The sequence below is a fragment of the Panthera tigris genome, chromosome D3, assembly GCF_018350195.1.
Source record: "Panthera tigris isolate Pti1 chromosome D3, P.tigris_Pti1_mat1.1, whole genome shotgun sequence".
Taxonomy (NCBI): Eukaryota; Metazoa; Chordata; class Mammalia; order Carnivora; family Felidae; genus Panthera; species Panthera tigris.
In genome coordinates this window covers 37,917,617-37,939,403 of record NC_056671.1, presented here as the reverse complement: position 1 = coordinate 37,939,403, position 21,787 = coordinate 37,917,617, and the positions used below count along the sequence as shown (strand labels likewise).

The window sequence follows — 21,787 nt, the reverse complement described above, 5'->3', positions numbered from 1 at the left end:
TTGGCAAATATCTGCTGAATGAAATGTATTTAAGAAGTTTGCATTTGATATTGTGGTGGCCAAGAATGTCAGATATGTGAGCCAAAACTGTATTGGTCTAGCCTCAATATAATGAATGGAACACTGATATAAAGTTGTTTGCCTGTTGGTGTTGGCAGTATTCAGAGGTATCATTAGAACGAGCTGATGCTCCTGTACTAATTCTGGCTAAGGTTCCAAATAGCACTATAGACTGCACAGTACCAAGGGAAGGCCATCTGACTTGTGGCCTCTGTGTAAGGTAAATGTAATCCTCAACTGTTTGTTCCATGTAAGAAAGGCCTACTTATGTGTCATATTAGTTACAGACTCTTCTTATAACAACGTCCTCCATGAATTTACCACCTGGAACAATAGCCTAAATAGAAACATAATTTTGCCACTGGGACAGTCTAAAGAAGGGTAGTTAATAAGGAGTATAAGCCCTTGAGGTCCTGGAATTCTGGTCTGATTAGCGTGTCCCATGCAACCTAGAGAAGCACGACAACCATAATTACATCAGTGGCCAGTCCAGGAACCAAAACGCATAGGTGTCCCAGGACAAACAGTTTTTGGGTAATGGACAACAGTCCAGCTTAATAATGATGTGCTAAGAGGCTTACTGAGAAGGTTCAATCAGAACACAGAGAATATTGATCATAAACACGCGTGCTAGATGGACTTACCAGGGCACTTCATCTAACTCTTTGTTGTACTGATAAGGAAAGTGAGACCTGGCATTTTAAGTGACTCGTCTAAGGCAAGACAACTAATAGCCAAGCCAAAGCTAGAACCCTGGCCTCCCGATCTGCAATTACAGAAAACAAAACTTGTGAATAGTTGCTTTGAGGCGTGGTGAGTACTCTGGATGCTGCCGGGCACTAAGGCCGAGAGGAAGCATCGATAGAAGAATGAGGGCCATGCAACTAGTACTGCTGAAGCCCTGACTGACCGGCTTTGCCATCATTTCAAGAGAGTGGATTTTCTAAGAATGCCCCCCAGGCATTACCTATTTACTTCTCTGTTTCAAGAAGCCCTGACAAGGCAGAGCAGTAACTCATCCAGGCCTCCGGATGGTAGAGACTGCAGGCAGTCCCCAATGACTGTGTGCTGCCACTCCACTCACGAGGTTCAGCACACATGGAGGGGCTCTTTATGAAAACGATCTTAACATCAAGGAATCACTAAATATCCCATGTTAGACAGCGCTACACTATTTAGTACAAGACAAAAGAAATGCAAGACATGAGGACAATCAGTTATCTCAATCATTGTTGAGCCTAATTCAGGTTCACTCGATTTTGTTTTCAAAAAATATGTTGAAACTAACCTCACAGTTATGGTACCTTAGATGCCAGAAGTCTTGGACTCATATTCAGCTCATCACAATCAGGGGTAAAATATCCTTTCTGACCAAAGAATACAGTTATGCTCCCTAATATTTTTAACAGTATGTCAGATTTGTTCCTTGATCACCAGACCATAAAGCATACACAGAACTTTCAATCTACACAATGAACTAGAAGTACTCAAGTACTTATCGAGGAGCTCATTTCATAATTGACTGTTTTGCCGAAAGTATGGCTGAGATGAAGTGTATTAGGAATAGACTAAGGAAACAGAGTCTCTGTTCTAACTAGTGAAATCACTTTCAGAAAACAGCCAATCTGTGCTACACTGGATGAGCTCCCAGCGGAACTGTCTCCAAAAGGACCATGGCTCCCACGGTACCTAATCCAGCCCAGTGTTTGGTAAATGGCAGGCACTCGAGATGGGGTAATTGCCTCTATTTCTCTCTGTCCCTCTGTCTCCTCCTCTCTCTCTCTGTCTCTGTCTGTCTGTCTCTCTCAATAGCTAACATTATGGAGAACATACTGGTTATTTTGCTTCTATTTTTCTCTCAATTTCACTAACTACACAATACTCCACTGAGTAATATTCTGTGACTAATAATCCTTACATGTTATGCCTATATTGGTCTTTGCTGCATCTTTAGCTCCTAGCTGGGCCTCATGCTTAGCAGGTACTTAATATCTATTCAATTAATTAATTAATAATTTACATTTTTCTCTGAACTCTTCTTACCTTCCTTATGTCAACAGAATCTATATTTGGAAAATACCAAAATGCCATTTAAATACAGTAACTCTGTGTGTAACTAAAAAAAGTCAATAGTTCATGTTGCAATTAAATACAAGATTTATTTATGCTATAAATTTTGCTAATGTAATTTTAGCTTGCCAAAGAAATTATGATGTTAAGTAGTTATTTGGTATCAAAATATAATTTGCTAAAATATTTCTATGTGCTCCTCAGACATTTAGAATATTTGCTAAGTATGTCCAGCAAACTGATAATTCTAGAGAATCTACAGAAATCAATTGCTGTTATAAACCACATTTCATCACCTCTCAAAATATGAATTATTATAGCTTTATTTCTGGAAATAATCTTGCATTTAACATACATTCACAACCAGTCTGAATACTAGACTCCCAATTTAAAAATGCAGAAATGAGCATATACATTTAGCTCTGTTCCTTCTAAATGCCACCAAAATATCAATAAAGGCATTTTTAAATGAATACTTATCAACAGAGAAAATTCTGAATTAATTTTGATACAACACATTATGGAATACTATGTAGCCTTTATAAAGAATCAGAACTATACCAAATTAATTGAAAGAGATTTGCCATGAAACAGCTGAGCAAGATAAAAAGATAATGGACAAATATGTATATAATAAAATTCCATTTATTTGCACAAGCAATTATTTGAAAAGGATATGGGTTCACAAATATATCTATGTATGAGTGTGTATGTGTGCATGTATTTGCAATCATATTGGAATTAGTAAAATATATATAGCATAGGATGGCTAATAGTTCAATCATTTTCATTCTCCTCTTGAGAAAATACATTTCCTGGACTCCCATGCTGTTAAATGTAGCTATGTAACTGCGTTCTGGCCCATGCATTTGGGTAGAAATGATGTAATAAGCCACTTCCAAGTTTGGCTCCTAAAACCATCTCATGTGCAAACAAACATCAGTTCTTTTCCCATTTTCAGGCTTTGCTGAAAGAGTCCAAAAGACCTGGAGGAGCCCCAGTTCTGAAATAACTGCATGGGGCAGAACTAACCATAACTGTACTGTGAGAAGAACAAGAAATCAATTCTTAATGTGTTAAGGTACTAAAATGTTGGAGTCATTTGTTATGCTAGTTAGCTCATAGTAATTAATATGGAGGGATTAGCACCACTTGCTACTTCCTTGAGAGGAGTAACTAACCTGAGTAGAAAAAGAAATACAATGCTTTTAAAAAAACAGGATAAATTGGGGCGTCTGGGCGGCTCAGTCAGTTGAGCATCCAACTTCAGCTCAGGTCATGATCTCACAGTTCGTGAGTTTGAGCCACAAATTGGGCTCACTGCTGTCAGCACAGTAGCCGCTTCAGATCCTCCATACCCCTTTCTCTCTGCCTTTCTCCCACTCGTGCTGTTTTTCTCAAAAATAAAAAAACAATTTAAAAAAAAACAGGATAAATAAAATGTAGTTTATGAAAAAAATTAAAAATAAAAACAGTACCAGTACAAGGATATAAAGCCACAATGAGAACAAGTGAAAAAAAAAAAAAAAAAGGCAAAAGCAGATGAGACATGGAAACAAAACCCCTGGAAGCGTGAAAAGGAAATAAATGAATGAAAATTGGCTTCACATACTGAGAAAGCTAAAACAAATCTGTTAAAGAAGCAGGTTAATTTATGTTATAGGACCCTGGAAAGCTTCAGTAGCTGCAGGCATCAGATCCTTCTGAAGGCAGAGTGTGGTGCTAACAACAGATGACTGTTTTGAAGTCCTAACAGAAACACTTAGACACACCAGGTCACCTACCTGACCCCACACAACTAGGCAACTATCCCTCCCACATTAAGGCTAAAGGCTGGAGGGTTTAGTCTCTGGACAGGTTGAAACAGAGAAGGAACAGACTTTGGGATCTTATGCAGTGATGCAGCCCACTCATAGAAGAATGGCCACTTGCAGTACCTGAATCTCAAACTGCGGGCAGCCCTTTGCCTCAGCTCTCAACGACTCCCACAACCCTGCCATAACACACACCCCAGTCAGAAGGAGGAAGAGGAGCCTTTCCTGTGGGAACCAACCCAAAAGTCCTCGTTATGACATTCTGAGGTATCCAATATCCAACTAAAACATCCTGGCTAACATCTCAGCACCCCACAGGGATGTTTACAATTTCACAAGCTCCATCAGGGCACCCAGAGATTTTATTCTGCTTCTCAGGACCTTATTCTTAAAGATGAAAGGAAACTGAGATTCACTAGAGATTTGAAGAACCCAATACCTGGATACAAAAACAAAAACAATTAACATAAAAACATAAATTTGAGAAAAGAGACAATATAGGGAACAGAAGATTTAAACCAACAAGTTTAAAAAATAAATGAACCTTGGGGTGCCTGGGTAGCTCAGTCAGTTAAGTGTCAAACTCTTGATTTCAGCTCAGGTCATGATTTCATGGTTTGTGAGATCAAGCCCCACATCAAGCTCTGCACTGACAATGCAGAACCTGCTTGGGATTCCCTCTCTCCCTCTGTCTCTGCCTCTCCCTCTCCCTCTCTCTCTCTCTCTCTCTCTCTCTCTCTCTCTCAAAATTAATTAATTAATTAAAACTAAATGAACCCTTAATTCATATCCTTAGAGAGCTAAGAGAAGACTCATAAAATATTGTTATTGGAAAATAAAGGAGAATTCCATTTCAATGTAGAATGTAGAAAGACAAAAAGACTGTTACCCACTCCCTAACAATGAGAAACAGTCAGATAATCTGAAAAATCATAAACTTCCGGGAGTCCATCAAAGAGCTGAAGTTCCAAGGAAACAAAGTAATGGAAATATAAGGGGGCACAAGTTCCTCTAGAGACAGCTGAGAAACTCAAAATATTTAACCTGTGGCAGAGAACTAGAGGAAAAGGTAATCACACCCAAGTAAGTAAAAAGAAATCAGCGAACATTTTAATAAATTCTTAAAAGTCAAGTGGGAGCTAGCATGTCAGTCTGAAATAGCTGACCCCAGACATAAGAGGAGTGTCCCTATACTCACTCACAAGGTGGTTTTAATGGGTCTTACCAAGTGCTCAGAGGAAAGACTAGGAGTGAGACAGAAGACTAGCAAGAGCTCCCTTTCAGAGCACTGAAGATAAAAATTTAAGGGGTAACCAGAAGGATGATAAAAATCACATTCAGGAGAACATAGGTAAAGAATCAGAGTAGACTTACAAACAAAAACTATACCAGCCAAAAGACAAGGAAGTGACATATTTAATGAAATGCAGGGGGAAAGATCCATCAGCTCACGATTCTATACCCAGCAAAAATATATTTAAAATATTAAGGCAAAATAAAGACTTTTTCAGGCAAACAACAGCTGAGATGATGCATTTCCAACAAACCTGTGCTAGAAGAAATTCTAAAAGAAGTTCTTTAGCAAGAAGGAACATGACAGAAATGAAAGAATAAATGCTACAGCCAATACCACAGAAACACACAGGATCATAAAAAACTACTATGAACAGTTATGCACCAACAAGTTGGACAAATTAGAGGACATGAATAAATTCCTAAAAACCTACAACCTATCAAAACCAAATCATGAAGAAATAGAAAATCTGAACAGACCAGTTACTAGTAAGGAGATTGAATCAGTAATCAAAAACCTGTGATGGCTTCACTGGTGAAAAGCACCAAACATTTAAAGAATTAATACCAGTCTTTCTCAAGCCCTCCCAAAAGATAGAAGAGGAAGGAACACTTCCAAAATCCCTTATGAGGCCAGCATTACCCTGAAACCAAAACCAGACAAGGATGTTGTAAGAAAAAATAATACATGCCAATATCTCTGACAAACTTAGATGCAAAAATCCTGAACAAAATATTAGCAAACTGAATTCCACAATATATTAAAAGAAATCATACATGGTGATGAAATGGGATTTATTCTAGGGATCAATTAATGTGATACATCACATTAACAAAACAAAGGATTAAAATCATACCATCATCTCAATAGATGCAGAAAAAGCATTTGACAAAATTCAACATCCATTTATCCATTCAACATCCACATCATTCATTTATGATAAAAACTGTCAACAGTGTGGGTATAGAGGGACATACCTCAACACAATAAAAGCCATATATGACAATCCCACAGCCAACATCACACACAGTGAAAAGCTGAAAACTTTTCCTCTAAGATCATGAACAAGGCAAGGATGACCACTATTGTCACTTTTATTCAACATAATGGAAGTCCTAGTCAAAACAATTAGGCAAGAGTAAGAAATAAAAGGTCTCCAAACTGGAAAGGAAAAAAGCAAACCTGTAACCATTTGCAGATAACATGATATTTTATATATAGGTAATCCTAAGACTCTACCATAAAAAGAAACCTGTTAGAATAAATCAACAAATTTGGTAAAGTTGCAGGATACAAAATTAATACACAAAAATCTGTTGTATTTCTATACACTAATAATGAACTACTAGAAATAGAAATTGAGAAAACAATTCCAGTTACAATTGCTTTAAAAAGAATAAAATACATTAAGAATAAGTTTAACTAAAGAGGTAAAAGGCCTGTACTCTGAAAACTAGAAGACTTTCATGAAAGAAATTAAAGAAGACACAAATAAATGGAAAGCTATTCTGTGCTCATGGACTGGAAGAATTAATACTGTTAAAACGTCCATACTACCCAAATCAATCTACAAATTTAATGCAATCCCTAAAAATTAGAATGGCATTTTTCACAGAAATAGAACAAACAGTCCTAAAATTTGTTTGGACCCACAAAAGACTCTGGATGAAGGAATCTTGGGAAAAAGAACAAAGATGGCAGCATCATACTTCCTGATTTCAAATTACATTACAAAACTATTGTAATCAAAACAGTAAGGCATTGGCATTAAAACATAGGGATGTGATTACCTGGGTGGCTCAGTCGATGGAGCTTCAGACTTTGGCTCAGGTTATCATCTTACAGTTCATGCGTGCAAGCCCCACACCGGGCTTGCTGCTGTCAGCGCAGAGCCTGCTTGAGATCCTCTGTCCCCCTCTCTCTCTGCCCCTCCCCAGCTCATGCTTTCTCTCTCTCAAAAATAAATACTTAATTTTTTAAATAAGAAATAAATAAAACACTGGGACCAATGGAGCAGAACAGAGAGGCAGAAATAAATCCATGCATATATGGTAAATTAATTTACAACAAAGTAGGCAAGAGTATACAATGAGGAAAGGACAGTCTCCGCAATAAATGGTGTTGAGAAAATCACATAGCCACATGCAGAATAAAGCTGGACCACTATCTTCCAACATACACAAACACTAGCTCAAAATTAATTACAGACTTGAACAAAAGACCTGAAACATAAAAGTCCTAAAAGAAGAGGTAGGCAGTAATCTCCTTGATCTTGGTCCTCACAATGAATTTTTGGATTTGACACAAAAGCAAAAATAAACAAGTGGAACTGGATCAAGCTAAAAAGCTTTTGCACAGCAAAGGAAGCCATCAACAGAATGAGAAAACAACCTACTAAATGAGAGAAAATATTTGCAAGTCATGTATCTGATGAGGCGTTAATACCCAAAATATATAGAAAACTCATATAAGAAAAACAAACAATCCAATTAAAAAATAACAGAGGATCTGAACAGACATTTTTTGCAAAGAAAGACATACAAATGGCCCACAAATACATGAAAAAAATGCTCAACATCACTAGTCATCAGGAAAACGCAAATCACAACCACAAGAAGATACCACCTGACACCTGTGAGAATGGCTATTATCAAAAGGACAAGAAATAACAAGTGTTAAGGAGGATGTGGAGAAAAGGGAATCCTTGTGCACTGTTGGTAGGAATGTAAATTGGTGAAGCCACAATGAAAAACAGTATGGCATTTCCTCAAAAAATGAAAACTAGAATTACCATATGAGCCAGAAATTCCACTTCTAGGTATTTATCTGAAAGAAACAAAAACACTAACTTTAAATGATTCATGCATCCCCATCCTCACTGTAGCATTATTTACAGTGGCCAAGGCACAGAAGCTACCCAGGTGTCCAGAAATGGATGAATGGATAAAGAAAATGGGCTATTATTCAGTCACAAAATGGACTATTATTCAGTCATAAAAAAGGGAAATGCTGTCATTTGCAACAACATAGATGAGCCTTGAAGGAATTACATGCTAAGTGAAATAAGTCAACAGAGAGTACCAATATAATATTATTTCACGTACATGTGGAATCTAACAACAAACAAATACAGACAAGCAAAGAAAAACAAGCTCACAAAGAGAACAGATAGGTGGTTACCAGAGGCAGGAGGTGGGTGATTGGCAAAATGGGACAAGGAGTTGAAAAGTATAAAGTTTCAGTCATAAAATACATAACTTATGAAGATATAAGGCACTGCATGACGAGTGTAGTTAACGCTACACTATATTGTATACTTGAAAGTTGCTATGACAGTAGATCTTAAAAGTTCTCAGTACCAGGGAAAAAACTTCATAACTATGTGCAGTGCTAGATGTTAACTAGATTTGTCACTGTAATCATTTTGCTGTATGTGCATGCAAATACTGAATCATTATCTTGTACACTTGAATGTAATATAATGTTATATATAAATTATATCTCAATTTAAAAGAAAGTTCTTCGGGGAGAAGGAGTATGCTGTCAGATGGAAATGAGCACTGGAAATAGTGAACAGCATTTATAAGGTACAGAACATATATAGAGGTCACACTGTTTTCACTTCTTATATTCCTTGCTTTTTTTATGAGAACAAAAAGTCATCTGTAAATAAAGAAAAGATGAGAAATAATGGGAGAAAGAAATGAAAGTAAACCACTCACTATTAGGCTTTTATATTATAAAAGTGGTACAGTAGACTGTGATGAGTTTAATAGGTACATTGCCAATCCTGTAAGAACTGAGAAATATTTTTAAAGAGGTAAATTAAAAATCCAATAGCAGGGGCACCTGGGGGGTTCGGTGAATTGAGTGTCTGACTCTTGATTTCGGCTCAGGTCATGATCTCACAGTTTGTGAGATCAAGCCCCACATCGGGCTCCACACTGACAGTAAGGAACCTGCCTGGAATTCCCTCTCTCCCTCTCTCTCTGCCCCTCTCCCATTCACGCTGTCTCTCAAAATAAATAAATAAACTTAAAAAAAGAAAAATCCAATAGCAAAGATAAAACGGAAGCATTAAATAATTCTCAGTACAAACTTTTTAAAGGAGAAAAAAAGGACCAAAAACATAAATAGAAAGCCACTAGTAACATTAAATCCAATCATACAAAGAAATATGTTAAATGTAAAGTGCTTGAGTACAAGAGACAGTATCTAAAACTGAAAAATACAGAGGTAGGAAGCAAAAAACACATTCTTGAGGAAGAGGGAAGTAAACGTCAAGTGACAGATATGCCCCTTCACAGAAAATTCTGGGACAGGGAGAAGAATGCTGGTTTTCATTAGTCTTGCCTAGGACTTGTAGGGGCACCTGGGTGGCTCAGTCATTTGAGCGTCCGACTTCGGCTCAGATCATGATCTCACAGTTCATGAGTTTGAGCCCCGCGTTGGACTCTGCTGACAGCTCAGAGCCTGGAGCCTGCTTCTGCTTCTGTGTCTCCCTCTCTCTCTGCCCCTAATCCACTCGCATTCTGTCTCTGTCTCTCTCAAAAATAAAAATAAACATTAAACAAAATTTATAGGACTTGTAATATAACTACACATGGGAATTCTTTTCGAAATTTTTATTGTGGTAAAATACACACAAAATCTACCAACTTAATCATTTTAAAGTGTATAGTTCAGTGATACTAAGTACATTCATATTGCTGTACATCTATCACCATCATCCATCTCCAGATCTCCTTTCATCTGGTGGAGCTAAAACCCTGTATCCATTAAACGACGACTCCCTGTCCCCTCTCCCCATAACCCCTGGCAACCATATTTTTTCTCTCTCTGATTTTGACTACTCTAAGGATCTCACGTAAGTAGAATCATGCAGTATTTGTCTTTTGTGATTAATTTACTTCACTTAGCATAATGTCCTCAAGGTTCATGCATGTTGTGCCATATGTCAGAATTTCCTTCCTTTGTAAGGCTTACTAACACTCCATTGTGTTCATAGACCACATTTTCCTTATCCATTCATCTGTTCATGGACACTTGGGTTGCTTCCATGCTTTGGCTAATTGTAAATAATGCTGCTATGAACTAGGTGTGCAATGTCTCTTTGAGACCTTGCATTCAAATCTTCTGGGCGTATACCAAGAAGTGGAAATACTAGATCACATGGTAATTATGTTTTTAATTTTTTGAGGAACTATCATACTATTTTCCAAAGCAACTATACCATTTTACACTCCCACCAACAATGATCAAGGGCTCCAATTTCCAAACATCCTTGCCAACACTTCTTATTTTGTTTTTTTGTTTTTTTTAATAGTAGACACCCTAGTGGATTTCCCTAATGATTAGTGATGATGTGCATCTTTTCATGTCCTTACTGACCATTCATGTATCTTCTTTAGAGAAATGTCTAATCAAGTCCTTTTCCCATTTCTAATTTGGGTTGTTTTTTTTATTATTGTTGAGTTTTAGGAGTTCTCCATATATTCTGGATAATAATACCTTATAAGACATATGATTTGCAAATATTTGTCCTATCATGAGTTTTGCTTTTCACTCTGTTGATAGCATGCTTTGATACACAGTTTTTAATTTTCACAAGGTCCAATTTGTCCACTTTTTCTTTTTTTGTCTGGGCCTTTGGTGTCATATACAAGAAATGACGGCTAAACCCAATGTTGTGAAGCTTTTGCCTTATCTGTTAAGACTCTATAGTTTTAGCCCTTACATTTAGGCCATTGATCCATTTTTATTTGGTTTTTGTATATAAAGTGAGGTAGGGGTTCAGCTTCATTATTTTGCATGTGGTTAAACAACTTTCCCAGCAATATTTATGGAAGAGACTATTCTTTCTCCTTTGAATAGTCTTGGCACCCTTGCTGAAAATCATTTGACCTTATATGTTAGGGTTTATTTCTGGGCCTCTGTTCCAATGGTCTGTATGTCTACATTTAAGCCATTATCACACTGTTTGAATTACTGTAGCTTTGTAACATGTATACATATACGTAACATGTTGAAATAAATGGCAAGTCTTCCAACTCTGTTCCTTTTCAAGACTCTTTTAGCTACTCAAGAGTCCCTTCATATTTCACATAAGCCTTAGGACAGATTTTTCTGTTTCTTCAAAAAACATCTTTGGGATTTTGAGAAGGTCACCTTGGGTAATAGACATCTTAACAATATTAAGTTTTCCAATCTTTAAACAAGGGATGTCTTTCCATTTGTTTACCTCTTCTTCAATTTCTTTCAGCAACGTTTTGTACTTTTCATTGTACAAGTCTTTTACCTCCTTGGTTAATTCCTAAGCATTTTATTCTTCTTGATGCCATTGTAAATGTAATTGTTTTTTCAATATACTTTTCAGATTGTTCATAATTAGTGCACAGAAACACAACTGATTTTTGAGTCTTGATTTTGTATCCTGTTACTTTGCCGAATTCATTTATTAGTTCTAAGGGGTGTGTGTATGTGTAATCTTTAAGGTTTTCTACATATAAAATCATATCATCTGTGAACAGAGATAATTTTACTTCTTTGCTTCCAATTCAGATGCCTTTTATTACTTTTTCTTGCTTAATTAATCTGGCTAGGATTTTCAGTATTATGTTGAAAAGAAGTGACAAAATTAGTCATCCTTGCTTTTTCCTGATCTTAGAAGATAAGCTTTCAGTCTTTCACTACTGAGTATGATGCTTCCTGTGGGTTTTTCATATATAGCTTTTATTACATTGAATTTGTTTCCTTCTGTTTCTAAACTGTTGAATGTTTGTGCTTGTTTGTTTTGTTTCATGAAAGGGTGTTGAATCTTGTTATAAGCTTTTCATCACTCGAGATGATTATGTTGGTTTTGTCTTTCATTCTGTTAATTTGGTGTACTGCACTGATTAATTTTCATATTGAATCATCCTTGCATTCCAGAAATAAATTCCACTTGGTCATGGCATATAATCCTTTCAATGTGATTCAGTTTCCTAGTGTTTTGTTGAGGATTTTTGCATCAGTGTTCATAAGGGATACTGGTCTACAGTTTTCTTTTCTTATAGTGACTTTTCCTGACTGTAGTAACAGGGTAGTACTGGGTCCATAAAATGAGTTAGGAAGACTTCTCTCCTCTTCAATTTTTTGGAAAAGTCTGAGAAGTGGTGGCATTAGTTATTCTTTAAATGTTTGGTAGAATTCACCAGTGAAGCCATCAAGTCCAAGGCTTTTTTCTTTGTTGGGAGTTTTCTGATCACTAATTCAATCTATATATGAGTTACTTTACTTAAAATATTTTTAAGTGTGATTTAAAACACACACAAACTGGGGCGCCTGGGTGGTTCAGTCGGTTGGGCGTCCGACTTCAGCTCAGGTCACGATGTCACGGTCCGTGAGTTCGAGCCCCGAGTCTGGCTCTGGGCTGATGGCTCAGAGCCCGGAGCCTGTTTCCGATTCTGTGTCTCCCTCTCTCTCTGCCCCTCCCCCGTTCATGCTCTGTCTCTCTGTCTCAAAAATAAAATAAAACGTTAAAAAAAAAATTAAGAAAAAACACACACACACACAAATTGCCTATTTTTATGTACCAGAACTTGTGGATAAATTATGAACAAAACAATACAGTCCTTGCTAATACAATATTCATAGAAAACAGGTGCCTGTATTTTGAGAGATCTGGGGTCTTGTTCCATTTTTTTCTTTTTCATGTCTGAATTTTCTAATGTTGTTGGAAGGAAGAAACTTTATGGAGGGTAATCTGGAAGTATTTATCAAATGCTTAAAACTTGTTTCTATCCTCTGTAATCCATTAACTCCACTTAAAACAGCCACAAAGCAATAACCAACATCTATAACTATTTCTTTAAAAGGATGTCTTCTTGGGGCGCCTGGGCAGCTCAACTGGTTAAGCGTCTGACTTCGGCTCAGGTCATGATCTCGTGGTTTGTGGGTTCGAGCCCACGTCGGGCTCTGTGCTGACAGCTCAGAGCCTGGAGCTGCTTCAGATCCTGTGTCTCCCTTTCTTTCAATGCCCCTCCCCGGTTCATGCTCTGTCTCTGTCTCTCAAAAATGAATACACATGAAAAAAAATTAAAAGGATGTCTGTTGTTATTTAAGAACTAGAAAAAGTTAATGTCCAATACAAAAGAAAATAAGCCAAAATAAACTGTGGTGTACTCAGATAATTTTGCAGTCATTAATAACTAGGTTTTCAAAGACTATTTAAAGATAAGTAAATATATTCAAATTATGTTTTCAAGTAAAGGGGAGAAATGAACAATAAGATCATAATTCTAGTGTTTAATTCATGTGTATAAAATCAAATAAAAAGACAAGATGATTGAAAAAATAACAATTATAATGGCAAGCTCTATCTAGTCATGAGATCAATACTTCAATGTATACATTATTACATTTCAATTTTACAAATTTCCTGCACTTTTATGAAAATAAAATATAATTAACATTTATTTTAAATAAGTTTGACTTCTAGTAAGTCCGCAGCTTCACTTCATTGGTGATTATTTATCAGGATTCAATGATAAAAATAAGCTTGGATTCATAAAGAGAATTTAGCTGACTGAACACTCTTACAGAGACAGAGAACAGAATACCATCCTTTTATAGTGTCTCTGTAGAATTGTGTAGGGAATTCACTTTCTATGAAAAGCCTTGGGGAAATGATGATATGATTTCCAATTAAGTTAAAGAACAAGAGAGAGAGGATCATGATATATGCTGCAGTGGCATGATCACCTATTGGTGGAAGTATGGCAATGTCTTATGGGACCTCTGTTAGGAGAATGTCTACCTGAGGCACAGGCACAATAACATAACATAATATGACACACTATATCAGATGGCCACAGAAAATTGTCCCACAGTTAGCAAAATATTCAAATGCAGGTTTTTTTTCTGCTTTGAGTGGCTTTTTGCTATCACATTAACATGTATTTACTGTAGAACATGATATTTACAAGAATAAAAGGTCAGGAACCAGATTTATTTCCCTAGCCCATCAATTCCAAGCATTCCAGACCACAAGAAACTCCGAATAAAGAGCTAATATATGTCTTCTTATTCAGTCACTTGCCAAATCAGGTAAGTAGAAATCCCAAAGTATTTTAACATCTCCCTAGCCTCTACTCCTTATTTTCACATACAATCAATCTCCCTAATGGTCTTCCTGTAATCTGGCGCATTATTGCCAAATAAATACTTAAACATATTTATATCAGAGATGGGACTACAAACTCCTCGTTCTAGCTTTTTAAAGATCTTTTATAACATGGCTTCAACCTACCCATACTACTAATTCTCTATTAATTAGTAATTAACTAATCTATTAATATTTCAAAACTGAAGTGAAACCCATTTCAGAGTACTGACCTCCAGAACTATAAGATAATAATTTTGTGTTGTTTTATGCCACTAAGTGTGTGGTAATTTGCTATGGAGCAGCACACCATCATATAATTTTCTCCATGAGGCACTTCTTTCTTGTTCTGGCCAGGTATTATTTTTTTGACTAATTTCCTTGCTATCATCTATAACAGTTATTTATAAACTCACCAACAGTCTCTAGTAAACTGTCAGTTTCCTGGGTCTAGGAAGGCTGCTCACCGACCTTTCTACTCCACCTCCCCCACCAAGGTCCTGTATAACGATAGTAACATATTATAGCACAATGATAAGGCAGGAATCCACAACTATATGTAAAAAAATGAATAAATAAATAAGCTTATAAATGTAGAGGAAATAATGTAATTAGAAAATCGCCATTTGGCAAATATCATAATAACAGCTAATTCATCCAATGAACATTAACAGATGCTAAAAACTAGTGAGTGATAGATGAGAAATAGTATAATTATGTAATCTCAATGTCAATTCCCACAAATATATATTAATTACAAAAGGAAAAAGCAAAGTTGCAGTGGAGAAGTGGCACACACCACTTCAATCAAGTGATCAAAGTTAACATTAGCAGGGGATTAGCATCCACCTGAGGGGATGCATTAATTCTGGAATATTCCTCCCCTGGTACATAATCCGTCCACTCCTGTGGAAACATCAGGCAAACCCAAAGTGAGAAGCACGTTACAAAAAACAACTGGCCTGTACTCTTCCAAAGTGTCAAGTTCATAAAAGTCAAGGAAAGATGAAGAACCGCTGCAGATGAAAGAACGCTAAAGAGATATGACAAGTAAACACATGTGGTCTCATTTGTGTTTCGTAGAGGATTGTTATTGGGTGACCTTTGCAAAACTTTCATCTCGGCAATTTAACCTCAAATGGTTTGCAAGGAGTTTATTTTTGCTATTGTGACTTCTGAATCTTTAAAATTATTTCCAATTTTAAATACAATAAAGACATTAACAAGGCCAATCACACAGCAGTCTGAGCCTAATGTTCTAAATCACCCATCACCTCCTGTCCCTCTCTCCCCCTTCCCTACCCTGCAGCCCAGCACATTACTCATAGGCCCATAATTTGAACTTTCCAGGAACTTCCTTTTTTAAGGAGGTGCATACCATTCCTTCTATCTAACTCTTCCATTCCATCTCTCAGGTGAAATTCTGCACATCCTTCAAAGACTGATGCAACATTGCTTCCAGTGTGAAGGTGTCCACACACAGAGCTGGAACTTACATCTCCTTCTCCTGTGTTCCCAGTGAGCAACTGAAATGTTTCCTTCCATTGTAGAGCCTGTGTGCAGGGAGACTATAAGCAGTGTGGGGAAGAAGAAAAGGCAGAGGAATTCCTGAAGTGAACTAACGAGGCCTGTCACCTAATCCCCTTCACATCACGTGAAAGGTCTGGGGCCAGTTATCTGATCTCTCTGGACCTTAGGCCTTCAACTATGAAATTGAAATTATTGACAAAATCTTCACAAAATTGCTATGAAAACAGATAGATGTGTGAAGTAATATTGGGCATTCAAGAAAAATGAGATCCAAAAATAAGATTCTACTTCACAGTCGGTATGATGGCTATGAACAAGAACACAGACAAGTGTTAGCAAGGATATAGAGAAACTGGAGCCCTCACACACTACCCAGGGGAATGTAAAATGGTGCGGCTCCTGTGGTAAAGATCCTGGCAATTACTCAGCAAGTTAAACGTAGAATTGCTACATGACCCAGCAACTCCACCCTAAGTATATGCCCAAGCGAACTGGAAACCTGTTCACACAAAAACTCTTACACAAATGTTCATGGCAGTATTATTCAAAATAGCCAAAATGTGGGGAAAAAAACCCCAAATGCCCATGAACTGATAAACAGATACACAAATTGTGATTTATCTATGTAATGAAATAATATTTGGAATTAAAAAGAATTGATGTGCTGATCCACGGTACCACACGGATGAGCTCTAACATCATTATGCTAAGTGAATAAGCCAGACATGAAAGGCCACAGGTTACATAATTCTACTTACATGAACTATTCAGAATAGGCAAATCTATAGTGACAGAAGGTAGATTAATGGTTGCCAAGGGCTGAGGGGAAAGGAGGGTTGAGGGATAATAGCTAAATGATTCAGGGTTTCTTTCAGGGGTGATAGAGACATTCTAAAATTAAATTTGGTGATGGTCACCCAACTCTCTAAATAGGTTAAAAACCACCAACTGTATACTGTAAATGGACAGCGTATATCCGTTATAAATGGATAGGTGTACAGTGTGTGAATCACATCTCAATAGCGTTTTACAAAAACAGATCATCCCTTCCTTCAGCATGTTTTATGCTTACTTGGTTCTCTCCATTCTATAAGCACAGAAGTCACTACGGAGATGTTTGCGGAGATGTTTGAACTGAATGTGAGTTTGGTCGCAGAGTGTGCTTCAAATGTGAGCAGCGGTCTGCATTTGCAGAGGCGCTCCGTGCAGGACTGTCATCCTTCCTGGGGGACGTGGTCCCACTGCCGATCGGAGGAGCCCTCACAGCCATTCTGGTTCTGCAGGGCTTCCTGTCCCCCTGTCCAAATTGAGCAGGAGACAGGATGGCGTGGTGGCTCCCGTTCATGGACTGCGCCAACAGATTTTCACACAAGTAATCACACTGTTGAGAAAAGTCTTCACAATAGTGTTTTGACTGGTAAAAGCCACACTGAGCAATGGAGAGCAGTAGGAATTTCACAAACATTACAAAAAAAGCAAACTCAGAGTCACTTTTAAATAGCAATACCATTCAAGATAACTTAAAAACGCAAAGAATATAACTTTCCACAGATAATCTATTTAATATTCTTTAATAGATCTAATTTTTAACCGTACAGACTTGACTATACCATGAACCATCTAAAACTATGCTACTGGGGATTTTACATCAACGAAAGGATGAGATTTGCTTCTGTTGGTAAGGAGGTGATTCTTAACTGGACATTGCCTGCTCACCGCCAGATGAAGCTCAAAAGCTCACTATGAGACCCAACAACCCTTCTGGAAAGGGTTCTCTCCTTCAAATGCTGAGGCGTCTACCTGACACCTTCTTGTCATTTTGTAACTTCAACTACAATTCCAGCAGATTGCTTCCTCTGAAGGAAAAGAAGCCCATACATTTTAGTCCTCTCCGGAAAGACACTGAAAAGAATATGTAACAACGCTTTGGATTAAATTTATATCAGTGAAAAGCACCTTTACATTTTATACTTCACTCATTTTAAAAACTGGCCTTTCCCTTCTCTTTCTCCCTCTGAAAAGGCTCTTTTATCCGGAATTTATGAGAATCTGAGTATACACCAGGGACAACTAGACAGATCAGTACACACTGTTCTACTTTCAAGCGCCCTAATCGTTCTCAGATGTGCAATTACAGACACACACACACACGCACACGTGCACGCACGCATAAAAAACTGTAACAAATACAGCCAATACATTTTCTTCTGACAACAATGTAATTACAACCATAAAATAAAACTTAATGTAAAAATCTATGGGCATAAATGATGCTTAAAATATCAATTCACTTAAAGTAAAATAACTACAGCTAACAAGTTGTGGCACTAAATTACTAACAGAAACAAATCATTCATATAGACCAGTGTTAATTTCTTTTTATCTTTTACTATGTTCAAACCCTAAAAGTACATATATAAGTACAAAATATATATGACATAAGTTATATTACATATGTGTGCATATGAATATAAATATAAATTATTAGCAGTCTTAGCCTCAGCCTTGTCACCAAATTCCCATTTGTGGATTACCTGAGTACACAGCATTACATTCTCATGTCTTAGGGCCCCTTCTACCATCCATGGTTTCAAACCTTTCCTCTCTTGTGCAGTTAATAGGGACCTAACATCTTCGGTCACTTGAGTTTTCACATAAACCTACAGGCCAGCATACTCATGATCCATCACAAGCTTTAAGCAATTTTGTTTACTTTCTAATTGCCGTCACCCAATTTTTTCTTACTTTTCCTCTGCATATATTTTCATTATACTCTACTCTCTTGTTCATACTTTGATTAAGAGGCTGATTTACTTATATTTTATCACCACACCAAATGGGAAGCTTTCTGTGGTCCAAGGTGGTCCTGTGACCATGAAGGGCCAATCCCCTGCAACACCACAAGAAGAATCCCCCTTATGACACAGTTGATTCCCTCCTAGAAACAAGTATTCATACTGTGGATGAACATTTTAAAAAATTAAACATTTGACTTGTTGTTTATCCTGGTTTTCCTTAGCACTCTTAGCAGCCTTAGGAATAAATACATTTTAAAAGAGTAAATGAGATTTATCCCAGGAACACAAGCATATAAAAAGCATATGCAGCATATAAAAAGAAGTAAATATAATAATATCATATTAATAGAATAAAGGACTACCCTTTTATGATAACACAAACCAGTAACAGAAAGGAACTTCCTTAATCTGATAAAGGGCATCTACAAAAACTCTCAGCAAACACCACACTTTATGTGGAGAGACTGAGTATTCCCCTAAGATCAGGAACAAGAAAAGGATGTCTGATCTTGCCACTACTACTCAACAACGCACTAGAAGGTCTAGCCAGATAAAAAAGGAACCAATAAAAGGAATCCAAAATGGAAAAGAGGAAGTAAATGTTTCTCTACTTAGAGATGACACAATTTTGCATATAGAAAATTCTAAGGAATACACACACATGCGCGCGTGCACACACACAGAAAATATTAGAGCTAATGAATTCAGCAAGCTTCAGAATATAAGATCATTGTACAAAAATAAATTATATTTCTACACAACAGCAATGAATAATCTAAAGATGAATTAAGAAAACAATTCCATTTATAATATTTTAAAAATGAAAAGACCAGAAAAAGACATAACAAGAAAACTAAATACCAATACTCCTTCTGAAATCAATACAAAAATCCTCAACAAAATAGTAGCAAACTAAACTCACCAGCACATTTAAAATGATTATATAGCATGAAACTATGGGGGGGGGGGAACTCCCACACAATTATCTCAACAGATATAAAAAAAAGCATTAGACAAAATTCAACATCCTTTTGTGATAAAAACACTCAAAACTAAGAAAAGAGGGAGGGAACTTTCTTAACATGATATAGGACATGTAATAAATATCTACAGATAACATCATGCACAATGGTGACAGACTGAAATTTTTCTGCCCTAAATTAGGAAAAAGATAAGAATGCCTACTTTAACTTCTATATTCCACATTGTACTGCAAGTCCTAGCCAGAACAACGAGTCAAGAAGCAAAATTAAAGGCATTCAAACTGGAAATTTTAATATTTTGGAACTTCTGTTCTCTTGACAGACTACACAATTCTATGCAATAAAATCCCATAGAGTACACACGTACACACACACACACACACACACACACACACAAACTAGTAGAGCTAATAAACTCAGTAAAGTTTCAGGATATAAAATTAACTGTGTTTCTGCATTCCAGAAATAAACAATTCAAAGGGAAATAAATAAAATAATTATATTTCTAGTACATTCTAAAAGAATATAATACCTAGGAATAAATTTAACCAATGATATGAAAGACTTATATGATGAAAACTAAAACATACCACTGATAGAAATTAAAGACCTAAAAAAGTGAAAAGACAGCTCATATTCATGGGTTGGAAAACTTAATACTGTTGAGATGGCACTACTCCCTAATATTCAGTGTAATCCTTCTCAAAATCCCAACAGTAATCTCTCTAGAAAAGAAAAATCCAATCTTCAAATTCATATAGAACTGCAAGGGGTAAAAGATCTGTATGCTGAGAACTATAGAAAGCTTATGAAGGAAATTGAAGAAGATATAAAGAAATGCTCATGGATTGGAAGAATAAATATTGTTAAAATGTCAATACTACCCAAAGCTATCTACACATTCAATGCAATCCCAATCAAAACTGCACCACCATTCTTCTCGAAGCTAGAACAAGCAATCCTAAAATTTGTATGCAACCACAAAAGACCCCAAATAGCCCAAGTAATTTTGAAGAAGGAGACCAAAGCGGGAGGCATCACAATCCAAGACCTTAGCCTCTACTACAAAGCTGTAATCAAAACAGCATGGTATTGGCACAAAAGCAGACACATAGACCAATGGAATAGAATACAGACTCCAGAAATGGACCCACAAAAGTATGGCCAACTAATCTTTGACAAAGCAGGAAAGAATATCCAATGGAAAAAAAAAAGACAGTCTCTTTAACAAATAGTGCTGGGAGAGCTGGACAGCAACATGCATAAGAATGAAACTAGACCGCTTTCTTACACCATTCACAAAAATAAACTCAAAATGGATAAAGGACCTGAATGTGAGACAGGAAACCATCAAAACCCTAGAGGAGAAAGCAGGAGGAAAAATCCTCTCGGACCTCAGCCGCAGCAATTTCTTACTTGACACCTCCCCAAAGGCAAGGGAATTAAAAGCAAAAATGAACTATTGGGACCTCATCAAGATAAAAAGTTTCTGCACAGCAAAGGAAACAATCAACAAAACTAAAAGGCAACCAATGGAATGGGAAAAGATATTTGCAAATGACATATTGGACAAAGGGCTAGTATCCAAAATCTATAAAGAACTCACCAAACTCCACACCCGAAAAACAAATAATCCAGTGAAGAAATGGGCAGAAAACATGAATAGACACTTCTCTAAAGAAGACATCTAGATGGCCAATAGGCACATGAAAAGATGCTCAATGTCGCTCCTTACTAGGGAAATACAAATCAAAACCACACTCAGATATCACCTCACGCCAGTCAGAGTGGCTAAAATGAACAAATCAAGAGACTATAGATGCTGGTGAGGATGTGGAGAGACAGGAACCCTCTTGCACTGTTGGTGGGAGTGCAAACTGGTGCAGCCTCTCTGGAAAACAGTGTGGAGGTTCCTCAAAAAACAAAAAATAGATCTACCCTATGACCCAGCAATAGCACTGCTAGGAATTTACCCAAGGGATACAGGAGTGCTGATGCAGAGGGGCACTTGTACCCTAATGTTTATAGCAGCACTTTCAACAATAGCCAAATTATGGAAAGAGCCTAAATGGCCATCAACTAATGAATGGATACAG

The 21,787-nt window shown here is 36.9% G+C and overlaps 1 protein-coding gene and 1 long non-coding RNA gene across 8 annotated transcripts in view; one reads left to right on the top strand and one right to left on the bottom strand.

The window, feature by feature from the left end:
• L3MBTL4 (L3MBTL histone methyl-lysine binding protein 4) overlaps positions 1–21,787 on the bottom strand; it is a 441,589-nt gene that overhangs the window by 242,223 nt on the left and 177,579 nt on the right. The window lies entirely within an intron of this gene.
• LOC122232477 lies at positions 8,323–16,177 on the top strand. The gene is made up of 3 exons (XR_006209806.1): positions 8,323–8,430; positions 8,753–8,825; positions 15,796–16,177. It is a non-coding gene; the product is annotated as an uncharacterized LOC122232477 (long non-coding RNA).